Source organism: Prionailurus viverrinus, chromosome A2 (assembly GCF_022837055.1).
Source record: "Prionailurus viverrinus isolate Anna chromosome A2, UM_Priviv_1.0, whole genome shotgun sequence".
In the NCBI taxonomy this organism is placed as follows: Eukaryota; Metazoa; Chordata; class Mammalia; order Carnivora; family Felidae; genus Prionailurus; species Prionailurus viverrinus.
In genome coordinates this window covers 16,780,332-16,793,500 of record NC_062562.1, presented here as the reverse complement: position 1 = coordinate 16,793,500, position 13,169 = coordinate 16,780,332, and the positions used below count along the sequence as shown (strand labels likewise).

At 44.9% G+C, this 13,169-nt stretch overlaps 1 protein-coding gene across 1 annotated transcript in view; it reads left to right on the top strand.

The window, feature by feature from the left end:
- The first annotated feature begins 5,100 nt into the window (after positions 1 to 5,100).
- Positions 5,101 to 13,169, top strand: part of MAP4 (microtubule associated protein 4) — a 211,019-nt gene continuing 202,950 nt past the window's right edge. The window contains exon 1 of the mRNA XM_047846601.1: positions 5,101 to 5,121. The gene's annotated coding sequence lies outside the window, so the exon portion shown is untranslated. The remainder of the gene's footprint in view (positions 5,122 to 13,169) is intronic.

The following is a 13,169-nucleotide window of genomic DNA, read 5'->3' as shown; positions in this document are numbered from 1 at the left end:
TTTTACTGAGGATGGTGGTCTTCTCAGTAATCCAGGAACAAAGACAAGTGTTTAAGTGTCCTCCATAAATCACTCATGCTCTGGACCAGGGGTCTTGATGAGTCAGTGGTTTTGGAAAATGGTTAGGGACAGGACCATTTCCAGGCACTCCTAAGATGTTATCTATTGTGCTGGATTACTCCAATGAAATCACTAAATCCTTGACCTTTACAAAGAGGACAAACATTATCTGTTCTATAAGGTATGTGGAAGGTGGAGGTGTAAGTCCTAGTAAGAATGGAAGCAGGAAAAGGAGGGAATAAAGCAATTTTTCATGGGGTCCCTTTAGTTTCTCTGTTTCAGGCTGGGGGTTACTAACATTTTATTGGTTTTGTTTAATTAAGGTATAGTTTACATACAGTAAAATACAGGTCAATTAATTTTACCTACATATACATACAGTTAACCACTACCAAGATCAAAAAAAATTCTCACCACTAACCCAGATCAAGAAAGTTCACCACCCTAGAAAATTCCCTGAAGCATCTCCACCCTAGGCAATGATCTCCCCCAGAGGTGATTATTGTTCCAACTTCTATCACCATAGGTTAGTTCTGCCTGTTCTGAATGCTGTATAAATGGAATCACTTATTATTGTATTTATCAACTCCTCTGTGTCCACTTCTCTCATTCAATGTAATATTTTTGTGATTTACCTATGTTAGTGCACGTCCCAGTAGTGTTTGTTTGTTTGTTTGTTTGTTTAGAGAGAGTGTGTGTGTGTGAGTGGGGGAGGGGGGCAGAATGAGAGAGAGAGAGAGAGAGAGAGAGAGAGAGAATCCTAAGCGGGCTCTATGCTCAGCATGGAACCCAATGCAGGGCTCAATCCCACAACTCTGGGATCACAATCTAAGCTGAAATCAAGAGTTAAGACACTCAACCGACCGAGCCACCCAGGTGTTCTGTAAGTTATTTTTTAAATTGTTGTGCAGTGTTCTGTTTATAACTATATCTCAGTTTGTCTATCTATTCCTTTGTGGATTTTAGGTAAGTTCTAGTTTGGGTTTGTTATGCATGAAGATGCTCTGAACATTTTTTGTAAGTTTTTTTTTTTTTTTTTTTTTTTTTTAGTAATCTCTATACCCAACGTGGGGCTCAAACTCACCACCCAGAGATTAAGAGTCTTGTGCTCTTCCGACTGAACCAGCCAGGCGCCCCTCTGAACATTTTTGTACAAGTCTGTTTGGGGCACATGCATCTATTTCTCTGAAGTGTGTGCTTGGGAGAAGAATGGCTGGATCATAGAGGAGTTGTATGGTGGATATTATTAGAATCTAATAGAGTTTAGTTCATAGACACTTCCTGCTTTTTCTCCCAGTTGGTATGCACCTCCCTGCCAGCTCCTAGCATTGCATTTGTTTTTCTCTGTTGGCATTCAGTTTGTCTTTGTTATATTATGGACAAGCCATTCACATGTTCATTTGCATAATGTACATTTCTTGAATGCTAACTATGCACGTGGCACTTGGTACACTGGCTGTGTGAATACAGTCATGAATAAGACATCCATCCCAAGGAGTCTACAGCAGCTAATAGGGGAGGTTATAAAAATAAATAATCATAATACAAAGAAGATGTTAAGTGGCCAAACTAAGGTTGAGATAAAGCATTATAAGAGTTCAGAGATGAGAAACATAATGTCCAGTGGGCACTTAGAATAGCTTCACAGAGGAGACAACATTTGGTTTCAGTGCTGATGGAGAAAAGTCAACTAAAACATGTTCAGGAGGTGCCAGTGTGGCTCTGTCTATTGAGTATCCAACTCTTGGTTTTGTCTCCCGTCATGATCCCAGGGTCATGAGATGGAGCCCACATCAGGGTCCACTCTGAGCGTGGTGCCTGCTTAAGATTCTCTCTCTCTCTCTCTCTCTCTCTCTCTCTCTCTCTCCCTGTCTCTCTTTCTCGGGGCGCCTGGGTGGCTTAGTCAGTTAAGTGTCTGACTCTTGATTTCGGCTCAGGTAATAATTGATGGAGTTTCTGGGTGTTGGTGGGGTTCGGAGCTGAAGGCCAAGAAAGAATTCTTGAAGACGTCTTTGGTGCAAAAAGATGATTTTATTAAAGCACAGGGACAGGGCCCGTGGGCAGGAAGAGCAGCACTGGGATTGTACAGTGATTGTTTATATACTGTGGAGTTGGGGGAGGTAAAGTCAAGAGAAGCTTTCTTAAAGGGATTTTCCTGTGCTAAAGAGGGTTTACAGATTACTGGAGGCCTAGCTATTGTCAAGCTAAGGTTGTTTTTCCTTCTAGCAAAGTATTATCAGTAAAATAGCAGGGAGTTCCTGGAGATTAGGCTATTGATAAGATTGCCTTTTTCTTGTAATATTACTAACATATTTGTAAACTGATGGAAACTCTATCAGTTTAACTGTTTGTTTTCTGTCCTTTCCTTTGTTCTTGGGCAGCCAGGAGTGTCTGAGGAATATCACACATGTCCCATCTTGTGTGTGTGTTGGGCGGGGTATGCTAGTTTGTGCCTGGCCCTCTGCTTGCCTTATGGTCCTTCACCAATGATCTCACCGTTCATGAGTTTGAGCTCCACATTGGGCTCTGCGCTGACAGCATGGAGCCTGCTTGGGATTTCTCTCTCTCTGTCTCTTCCCCTCCCTGGCTTGCTCTCTCTCTCTCTCTCTCTCTCTCTCTCTCGCTCTCTCAAAAAAAATACCTCTCTCTGCCCCTCTCCCCTGCTCTCTCTCTTTCCAAAATTAAAAAACAAAAACAAAAACATAAAACATGTTCAGAATGTAGTATAAGGGGTGGGCAGGGTTGAGCTTTCTGGATGGAGGGCACAATGCAGGCCAAAGCAGGATCTGTCAACGTTTGGAGTGTGTGACCCCTTAAGCTCATGACGACAGAGCCCACGCTGGTCTAGCAGGCTCACTGCCGTATCCCTAGTGTCTGGCCAGGGCTGGCACACAGAAGGTACTCAATCAAAATGTATTTCTTTGAACAGTGAGTGGTTCAACTTGGCTGCAGCAGAGGGAGCTTGGAAAGAGTCAGTGGGGAGAAGGATAATGTCTTAGTTATCCACTGCTGTGCAACAAATTACCTCCAAACTCAGTGGCTTAATTCAACAAGAAATATTTATTATCTCTCACAGTTTCTGTGGATCAGGAATTCGAGAATGGTTTGGCCAGTCAGTTCTGGCCTGGGGTCTCAAGCCCTGCAAGCTTGTGTTGCCAGGGCCACAGTCATCTGTGGGCCTGACTGAGGCTGGGGGACCCCCGGTGGGCCATGGCTCACTTGCACGCGTGGCAGGTTGGTGCTGGCTTTGAGAGCAGACCTCACTTCCTCCCTGCAGCGGCTTCTCCACAGCGCTCCTCAAGTGTCCTAAGGGTATGGTCACCAACGTCCCCCAGAGTGAGCCCTTCCAGAGGAAGGAGCCAGGAGGAAGCTGTAACCTTTTTATTGCTTGGCCTCCCAGTCAGAGCATCACTTCTGCCACATTCTATGCATTAGAAGCAAGTCACTAAGTCTGGCCCACATTCAAGGGGAGGGGAATTCGGCTCTACCTTTGAAAGGAAAACATCTCAAAGGAATTTTTGGATATATTGTACATCACCATGGTGATGGTGGGAAGATTTGTCTGCTCAGAACTCATGGGCTCTTAGGGCCGAGTGGGACCCTGAGGGACCCAGCCTCCTTGGGGGATCCAGCAGTCCTGCCCTGCTGTTATCTACCCAGTGGACCCTGAGCCCTGACAGCAGGTGAGGTAGTAAAATTAAAAAAAATGAACAAGAAACAAGCACTGCGCACTGTGGAGAACTCAGAAGTGGCTCAGACCAGGGCAGGGAGCACTTAACTCTCTGGGAAGAAGATAACTGGAGGACACAAAAGCTCCTTCCCCAGGAGAGTCAGGGAAGGCCTCCCAGGGGTGGCCTTTGAGCTGTGTTCTTCCAAAGCTTCTACCCAGCTCACAAGTGTGGTGCTGGGTACGCCCACGGAAGGTTAAACATGCACAGCCCGCCTGCTTAGAGAGTGTCAGAGGCCTGGAGGGGCCTCCACCGACCATGGCAACAGACACTGTTCCTGCCCCACATATGCTGAGACCTTCTGAGGCCACTCATTGTTGGCATCCAGCCTTTCAGATGGGTACAGATTTTCCCAAGAGAGAACCGTGAGCCCTTCTGGGCAGTAAGTACCCTGGAGGTTGTGTGTGTGCATCCTTTACCCATCTTCCCCCTTCAAAGGTCCTTCACCGTGGGGTGCCTGGGTGGCTCAGTTGGTTCAGCGCCAGACTCTTGATTTTGGCTGAGGTCGTGATCTCATGGTTTGTGAGTTCCAGGCTCGAATCGATTGGTTGGGATTCTCTCTCTTTCTGCCCCTCCCCCCACCCATGTTCTCTCTTTCTCTCTCTCTCTAAAATAAATAAGCTTAAAGAAAAAAAAAAGGTCCTTCACTGTGTTGGAGTCCTCTCTCCCTCTCTGTTCCCGCTTCTCTGATGGTGCTTGCCCTGCATGCGCCTCGCCATTTCTTAGCTTCTTGACTCTGCATCTGAGAGAATCTGGAAGGCTCTCCCCGCCTATCTCTTTCTCCCCTCAGCAATTGACCCTCAAGGTAAGTTTCTGGATTTGCTCAGTGAAGGGGTGAGTCTGGGCAACTCCTGTTGTCTCTCAAGAAGCAACAAAGTCACCTCTGGGCCTTTTCCATTTGTTGCCCCAGACTGATGAGCAACACTCCCCCGCCCCCCGCCCCCCCCCGCATCTCCCTGTGTGTACTGGCCAGCCAGGACCCCTGGGCAGGCTCCTCAGGGCTGCTAGAGTCTATTTGTGGGGATAATAGTCAGTGCTGGGTGCATAGAACACAGTGAAACTGTTCCTTTTGATACATTGGTTGTAATTTCTTAGAAGTGGCTGTGTGACCTTGGGCAAGTTATTTAGCCTCTCTGAGCCTTAGATTCCTTATCTGTCAAGGAGGGAACATTGTGAGAATTAAAGTTGATGAGTGTAAAATTTCAGGCTATCTCTGAACTCTGTGAAGGTTGAGAAACTGGGGCATTTCTGCCCTGTCCTTCTTGCAGGGCTGGTGTGAGGACTGGAAACAGGGGCTGTGGCTGCTGGACAAAGGAAGGCTGTGACTATTCAGGTAGGTCACTACATGTCCTCTGTGAGCTTTAGGAAATGGAGGGAAGGTGTGGAGGAGAGAAGCTGGGCACCTGTGGTACCCGAGGCTCAGAGACTCCTGATTTGCCAGACTCCTGACTCTTTCAAGCCCAGCCTGGATCAGCCAGGAGCTGGAGCTGGACACTGCAGTGACAGTGACACTCCTGACTGGGAGGAAAGAGACAAGACTATGGGGCTGTGATCAGAAAGACACCTGCAAGTCAAGGGGAAAAGGCACATTTGAAAGCTCTAGAATCCTAGCCACTAGATCACCAGGGGGCTGGAAAATGAATGTTTGAGAGCCTGGAAAGGCTGAGGTCGTGATCTCATGTTCACGTGAGGCTGGTTGCAAGAAGACCAGAATAATGGGGCGACTGGGTGGCTCAGTCTGTTAAGTATCTGACTCTTGGTTTCGTCTCAGGTCATAATCTCTTCGTTTCGTGGATTCAAGCCCCGCATCAGTCAGTTGGGAGCTGACTCCACACTGTCAGCATGGAGCCTGCTTGGGATTCTCTCTCTCTCCCTCTTTCTCTTTGCCCTGCCCCCACTCACACTGTCTCTGTCCCTCTCAAATAAATAAATAAACTTTAAAAAAAGAAAAAAAAAAAAAAAGACCAGAATAGAGAAGTCTTGAAATTGGGAGGAAGCATGGAGGACAAGCAGGCCAACACAACAAATTTCTAAATGAGGAGTTCCGACTCCCAGTGTGTTCTTGCTGACGGGTGAGCTGCATCTTCTGGACTGTGGCTGAGGGTCAGAGGGCAGGTCAATGGACAGACTGCAGCTTCAAAGGGAAAAGGAAGTCTTTAGGGAGATCAGAGTTTCCAGTGAGCTGGGAATTAGGACAAACTGAATTCTCTTCCCCACTCACTAAAGACTTCTCACCTCTAGGAAGGGCTTGTCTTCACCATTTTTTTCTGTCACAAAAATTGCCCTCATTGTCAACTGGCTAATACAAGCAATAGAAAACCTTGACTACCTGCCCTGCTGTTGTCCCCACTGATGGCCTTCCTCTAGTCCGGCTGTCAGATGACAAAGCCTTGCACACACACACGCATGCGTGCTTGTCCAGCTCAGTGTCTCCCTATTGTTTACTGAGTCAAAATCAAATGTCCTTGTCTGTCTTTCAAGGCTGTCCCAGCTTGGGCACAGTTCAGCTCATTGGCCTCCTCTCCCGCCACTCTGCCCCCAGAGTCCTCTGCTGCTTTGCAGCTTCCGCAAAGTGCCTTGCATTTTCCTACTGCCCTGTTTTTCCTACTGGTATGCCCTCTTCCCCCTTTTCTCCTTCTACCTTTAAGATATTTATTTATTTATTATTTATTTTTTAACTGAGTGAGAGAGAGAGACAGAGAGAGAGAGAGAGAGACAGAGAGAATCTTAAGCAGGTTCCATGCTGACAGTGTGGAGTCAGCTCCCCACTGACTGATGCAGGGCTTGAATCCACGAAACTGAGAGATCATGACCTATGTGGGGCTTGATCCCCTGACCCTGGAATCATGACCTGAGCTGAAATAAAGAGCTGGATGCTCAACTGACTGAGACACCCAGGTACCCCTGCCTTTAAAATCTTATCTTTCAGGCTGATTTCCCAAGATTCCTCCACTAGGAGACTGCCCTTGACCCCTGCTACCATCTATCCCCAGCAGAAACAACTTCTCCATTACACCATTTATCAAAGTCTGACTTGAATTATACAGCCCTGTCTCCTCACTCACAACATTTTATTATGAAACATTTCAAATGTACAGCAAAACTGAAAGAATTTTACAGTTAACACCCATTTCTCTAGCATCTTGTTTCTACTCTTTAACACTTTATCAAGCTTGTTTTTATTACGTATCTATTCATCTTTCCATGCTGCTATCCATCTATTATTAATCCATGTTTTTTGATACAAGTCAAAATAAATCTAGACATCAGTACACTTCTCTCTAAATAATTCTAGATGTAGGGTGCCTGGGTAGCTCAGTCGGTTAAGCGTTCAACTCTTTTTATTTATGTATTTATGTATTTATTTATTTATTATTAAATTTTTAAAAATGTTTCTTTATTTCTGAGAGAGAGAGCGAGAGAGTGAGAGAGCGAGCATGAGTGGGGGAGGAGCAGTGAGAGGGAGACACAGAATCCAAAGCAGGCTCCAGGCTCTGAGCGCTCAGCATAGAGCCTGATGCACGGCTTGAACTCAGAAACTGCGAGATCATGACCTGAGCTGAAGTCGGACACTTAACCGACTGAGCCACCCAGGCACCCCTCTTTTTTTTCTTTTAATGTTTATTAAACATGAGAGAGAGAGAGAGAGAGAGAGAGAATGTGGACCTTGAACCCACCAGCTGTGAGATCATGACCTCAGCCCTAATCAGACACTTAAACTGTCTGAGCCACCCAGTGACCCCAAACATCCAACTTGTGATCTCAGCTCTGGTCTTGATCTCAAGGTTGTGAATTCAAGCCCCCCACTGAGCTCCATGCTGGGTGTGAAGACAAAAAAAAAAAAATTAAAAAAATAAATACTTCTAGAGGTATACTATTTTTTTTTTTTTTAACGTTTTATTTATTTTTGAGACAGAGAGAGACAGAGCATGAACGGGGGAGGGGCAGAGAGAGAGGGAGACACAGAATCGGAAGCAGGCTCCAGGCTCTGAGCCATCAGCCCAGAGCCCGACGCGGGGCTCGAACTCACGGACCGCAAGATCGTGACCTGGCTGAAGTCGGACGCTTAACCGACTGCGCCACCCAGGCGCCCCTAGAGGTATACTATTAATCAGAGCTCTTTTTTACAGTTTTTTTTTTCTATTTTGATGTGAAATCCGTATACAATGAAATACACAAATCTTAAGTGTACATTTGCTGAATTTGGACAAGTGGATATACCTGTGCAATCCACCCCCTATCAACATATGGAACATTATCATCATGCAGAAAGTTTCCCAGCAACCTCCTCCCTGCCTCCACCCTGGGCAACCACTCTTCTGATGGTTTTTCCTGTTTTAGAACTTCATATAAATGAAATCACAGTGTGTACTCTTATGCAAGGCTTCTTCCACTAAGCATATTTTAGACCTGTTACATAAAAGCAGTTGTTTGCTCTTTTTTATTGCTGAGTAGTATTCCATTGTATGGATGTACTATAATTTTTGTTTATCCATTCACCTGTTGATAGATGTTTGGGCTATTTCCTGTTTGGGGCTATTAAGAATGTAGTTGCCATTGTCAACTATAATTAAAAAAAAGAATATTGTTGCAGTGAACATCCTTTTTTTTTTTTAAATGTATGCTTAGAGAGAGAAAGAGTAGGAGCATGAGTAGGGGAGGGACAGAGCGAGGGAGAGAGAGAGAATCTGAAGCGGGCTCCCAGTTCTCAGTGCAAAACCAATGTGGGGCTCAAACCCACAAACCGTGAGATCATGACCTGAGCCAAAGTTGGATGCTCAACCGACTGAGCCACCCAGATGCCCCTACTGTGAACATTCTTGAACGAAGCTTTGTGTAGATGTATGTTTTAATTTTCTTGGCTAAATGTGGAATTAAGTTGGTCTTTTTCTTCCTCTGGATTGTGAACTTTTTGAGGGCTGATTTAGTCTCTAGCCCCAAGCACAATGCCTTGTTACATGGTAGGTTCTCAGTAGACATTTGTTGAAATGAAACATAATTCAAGCACTACATAATTTTCTTATATTCTATATAATATGCACCTCTCATTTACTATGGGCCCAGTAAGATATGAGCATTATTCCAATCTTCCATTGAGCCTCCGAGGTAGGAATTATCCCATATTACAAGTTAGGAAACAGGCCAGGAGAATCTAGGTGAGGTGTTGGAAGTCACAAAGTAGGTGAGGGGAAGAGACAGGATTTGAAAGTGATACTGTTTGTGTGAAGCATATTCCTCTATGCTGCTTTGCTTCTCTGAAGGTCTCAGCTCCTTTAAGTGGAATCCTTGGAGTGACTGTCCCAGTTCACCCTTTATCTACTCTCAATGACTAGGCAAAGCAGGCTCTTTCCCTTCCCTCTATTTCCATTAGTCACGTGGAACTCCAGATCTCACATACCTTGACAGAGGCCAAAACTACACCCCTCCGGATGGAAGGCATACAGTTTACCTCAAAATGCTGAGTGTCAACAGGTAAATGTGGACAGAGAAGTGGAATGGAAAGACCACCACTATGCAACCATCACAGTAGAGACTGGTTTAGGCAAGACTCATGAATGGATGTGAAATCTAGGGGATAATTTTGATGAGGAGCAGGATGTAAGCATGTCTTAAAGTGCCTCTCCACAGATTGCTTATTAGTTCCAAGGGGAAAATACAACAACAATACACTGGAAAAATCAGAAAACACCGTAACTTGATGATTGAAATTCATATCACTAGTGAGGGGCAGATGGACACCACATGCCTCCTGATATGATGCCCTGAGGAGGACATGGCATCATTTCTACTGTATTCTAGACTGAATCTAACCATGAGAAAACATCAGACACCCACATGAAGTACATTCTATTTTTTTTAAATTTTTTAATGTTTATTTATTTATGAGCGTGAGAGAGACAGAGCACGAGTGGGGGAGGGGCAGAGAGAGAGGGAGACACAGATTCCGAAGCAGGCTCCAGGCTCTCAGCTGTCAGCACAGAGCCCGACGCGGGGCTTGAACTCACAAACTGCAAGATTATGACCTGTGCCCAAGTCAGATGCTCAACCCACTGAGCCACCCAGGTGACCCTAAATGAAGTACATTCTAAAAGAGAGAGAGAGCGAGCGAGCAAGAGAGAGCACTATATTCTTCAAAAGTGTTAATTTCATAAAACGCACATACACACACATGCACAAACATACAAATGCTGTGAAAATGTTCCATATTAATGAAACCTACAGAGACATAGCAACTGAATGTAATATTTAATCCTAGACTGGATCCTGTTTTGGAGGAGAAAAAAATTAGGGACACTACTGAGTCAAGTGACAAAATTGAAATACGGATGGTAGATTGGATCAAACTCCTGAGTCAATTTTAACTTACTGAGTTGATATCTGTATTGTGGGTTATAAGATATATATTTATTATTAGAAATGCACACTGAAGGGGCGCCTGGGTGGCGCAGTCGGTTAAGCGTCCGACTTCAGCCAGGTCACGATCTCGCGGTCCGGGAGTTCGAGCCCCGCGTCGGGCTCTGGGCTGATGGCTCAGAGCCTGGAGCCTGTTTCCGATTCTGTGTCTCCCTCTCTCTCTGCCCCTCCCCCGTTCATGCTCTGTCTCTCTCTGTCCCAAAAATAAAAATAAATAAACGTTGAAAAAAAAAATAAAAAAAAAAATAAAAAAGAAATGCACACTGAAGTATTCAGGGGTTAAAAGCCATCATATATGTGATCTACCCTCAAATGGCTCTAAAAATATGTTTTTGTTGTGTGTGTGTAGTACATAGAGCAAATGGGGAAAACGTTGAAAAGAAGTGAATTTTGGTAAAGGGTATATGAGAGTGCTATATACCATTTTTATCCTTGCAGCTTTTCAATGAGTTTGAAATGGTTTCTAAACAGAAAGTTTGGAAAATGCTCTACTGCAAGGTCCCTGGAATCCTAATTCAGTCAGTGAGGACTGTGCTGACAAGAACTCCATGGACATGAGCATCTCTTTTCTAAATATGTTAGTTTGTTCCAACCTTCCAAATGTGTGATCTCAAGCTAAGTGAAAAAGTGCCAAGGACCTACGGCGGGCATCTTCTAAAAGAATCCCTTCATCTTGGTCCCCTCTCAGAACATCTTTCCCAGAGCAGACTCTCACTAGAGGCTTGTTAAATCAGCTGGGTTGCTTTCGGCTTGTGAGTGATGGTGGTGAGCTCTGAATGGGTCTGAGGGCTGGGTCCTGCCTCCTTCTCTCCTATTGATCTGCTGCATGATGTCAGTCTCCTTATCCATGGGTGATGGGTTTGGACCAGAGCAGAGGTTGTAAATTGGCAACCTGAGAGCCGCCAGTCCACAGACATTTGTCCTACATGGTATTTAATTTAATTATTATTATTATTATTTTTATTTAAGAGAGCGAGAGAGAGACAGAGAGAGAAAGAGAATCCACACTTAGCGAGGAGCCCAATGTGGGGCTCGATTCCACGACCCTGGGATTGTGACCTGAGCTGAAATCAAGAGTTGGACATTCAACCAACTGAGGCACTCAGAAGCCCCTTTTTAATTAATCAATTAATTTTTATGTCCTACATGGTACTTGCTGACATTCAACAGCCAGGACACTGCACATAAAAGTTTGGCTCCATCTTCTCCAACCACACAGGGCCCACATTTCCAGCAACTGGCAGCAACTGATTGGAGTTGGGGCATGTGCCCTGTGCTCTCCACAGTCTCCAACCCACTCTTTTTTTTTCTTAATTAAAAAAATTTTTTTAATGTTTATTTTATTTTTGAGAGAGAGCATGAGCAGGGGAGGGGTACAGAGAGAGAGGGAGACACAGAATCTGAAGCAGGCTCCAGGCTCCGAGCTGGCAGCACAGAGCCCACTGTGGGGCTCGCCTCGTGCCCACGAACCGGGAGATCACGACCTGAGCCAAAATCAGAGGCTTAACCGATGGAGCCACCCACGCGCCCCTCCAGCCCACTCTTTCATAACTAATCAGCTTTCTCATTTACAGTTTCTGCTTGGTCTTTGGCCTGGAAGCCCTCAAAGGACCTTCCAGTTCCCATCTTCTCTGACCATATCTGATCTCTTTAGGGATTTCACATGATGAACAAGAGGTTGGATGGAGTGAACAGTGAGGTGCAGAAGAATAACAGAACCAAAATGAGAGTCGTGTCAAGTACAGCGGCTTACAAAGGGCCAGATCGTGGTTCCAGACATTGACACAACCACTGGAGTTCCAGATGGGATGGGATGCTTGGAGTCAGAGTTGGGAAGAAATTAGGAGGTTGTATTTAGGACTGAGGGTCAGGACAGAGGATGGAAGAAGAATTGAGGGAAAGCCAGGTTCCTGGGGAGAGTAGCAAATACCTGGAACTGAGGGCATCACTGTGTGCAGTCTTGGGGTCACAGCTAAGAGCAGTTATGATTTGTAGCCAGGAAGTGGATCCTAGAGAGAAAAGGGAAAGGGAAGAAAATTTCAAAATCAAGGTACAGTGGCAAGGACTGAAAGGATGTGGTGTTTAGTTCCAGATCTGCCACTTACTAATTGCGTGATCTTGGGCATATCACGCCTCATCCCTGAATCTGTTTCCTCAGCTTCGGAATAGGGATGACAATACAAGCCCTGCCTAACTCAGAGTTATAGAAGGGCTAACCAGCAGTACCAGAGAGCAAAGCACTTAGTAACTGGGGAAGCACTATCCCAAAGTGAGATAAAATCTAGAAGGTGTAATTGAGCCTTAGAATTCTGGAGCTTGAAGCTATTAGAATTGAAAAGAGTTCAGCAAGGTTACTACATATAAAGTTAACATACAAAAAGGAATAGCATTTCTATATACCAGTAATCATTTACAAAATGTAATAGGAAAAAAATAAAATCATTGTGGTACCTAGGAATTAACCTCACAATAGGGTTGTAAGACTTCTCCAGAAAAACATAAAACTTTACAATTTTTATTTTTTTTAATATTTATTTATTTTTGAAAGAGGGGGGAAAAGAGTGCAAGCGGGGAGGGGCAGAGAGAGGGAGACACAGAATCTGGAGCTTTCATTGTCTGCAACGCTCTCATTTAACGAACAGTGAATTTGAGGCCCCAAGAGGAGAAATTACATAGCAAGTTTAGGAGAGAGGGGGGCGCTGTGCTCCATTAGTGTTAGAGTAGAACCCCTTTCTGAGCTCCCTCTGGGAATAGGTGAATAAAACTAAGCAAAGGAAGAGGAAAAAGGGACCTAGTTAGGGGGATTTGTGTAAGGGAATGCCCCCAAACTGTGTGTTTTATCACATTCGCTCGAAAGGGACAGGTCTTTGTAACTAGTCCTGTGGTTACAGGAACAAGGAAACACTTAGGGAACCTTGAAAGAGGTAGTTTCATTTCGAGGGAAAGGAGGTCCCCCATTGCACATTA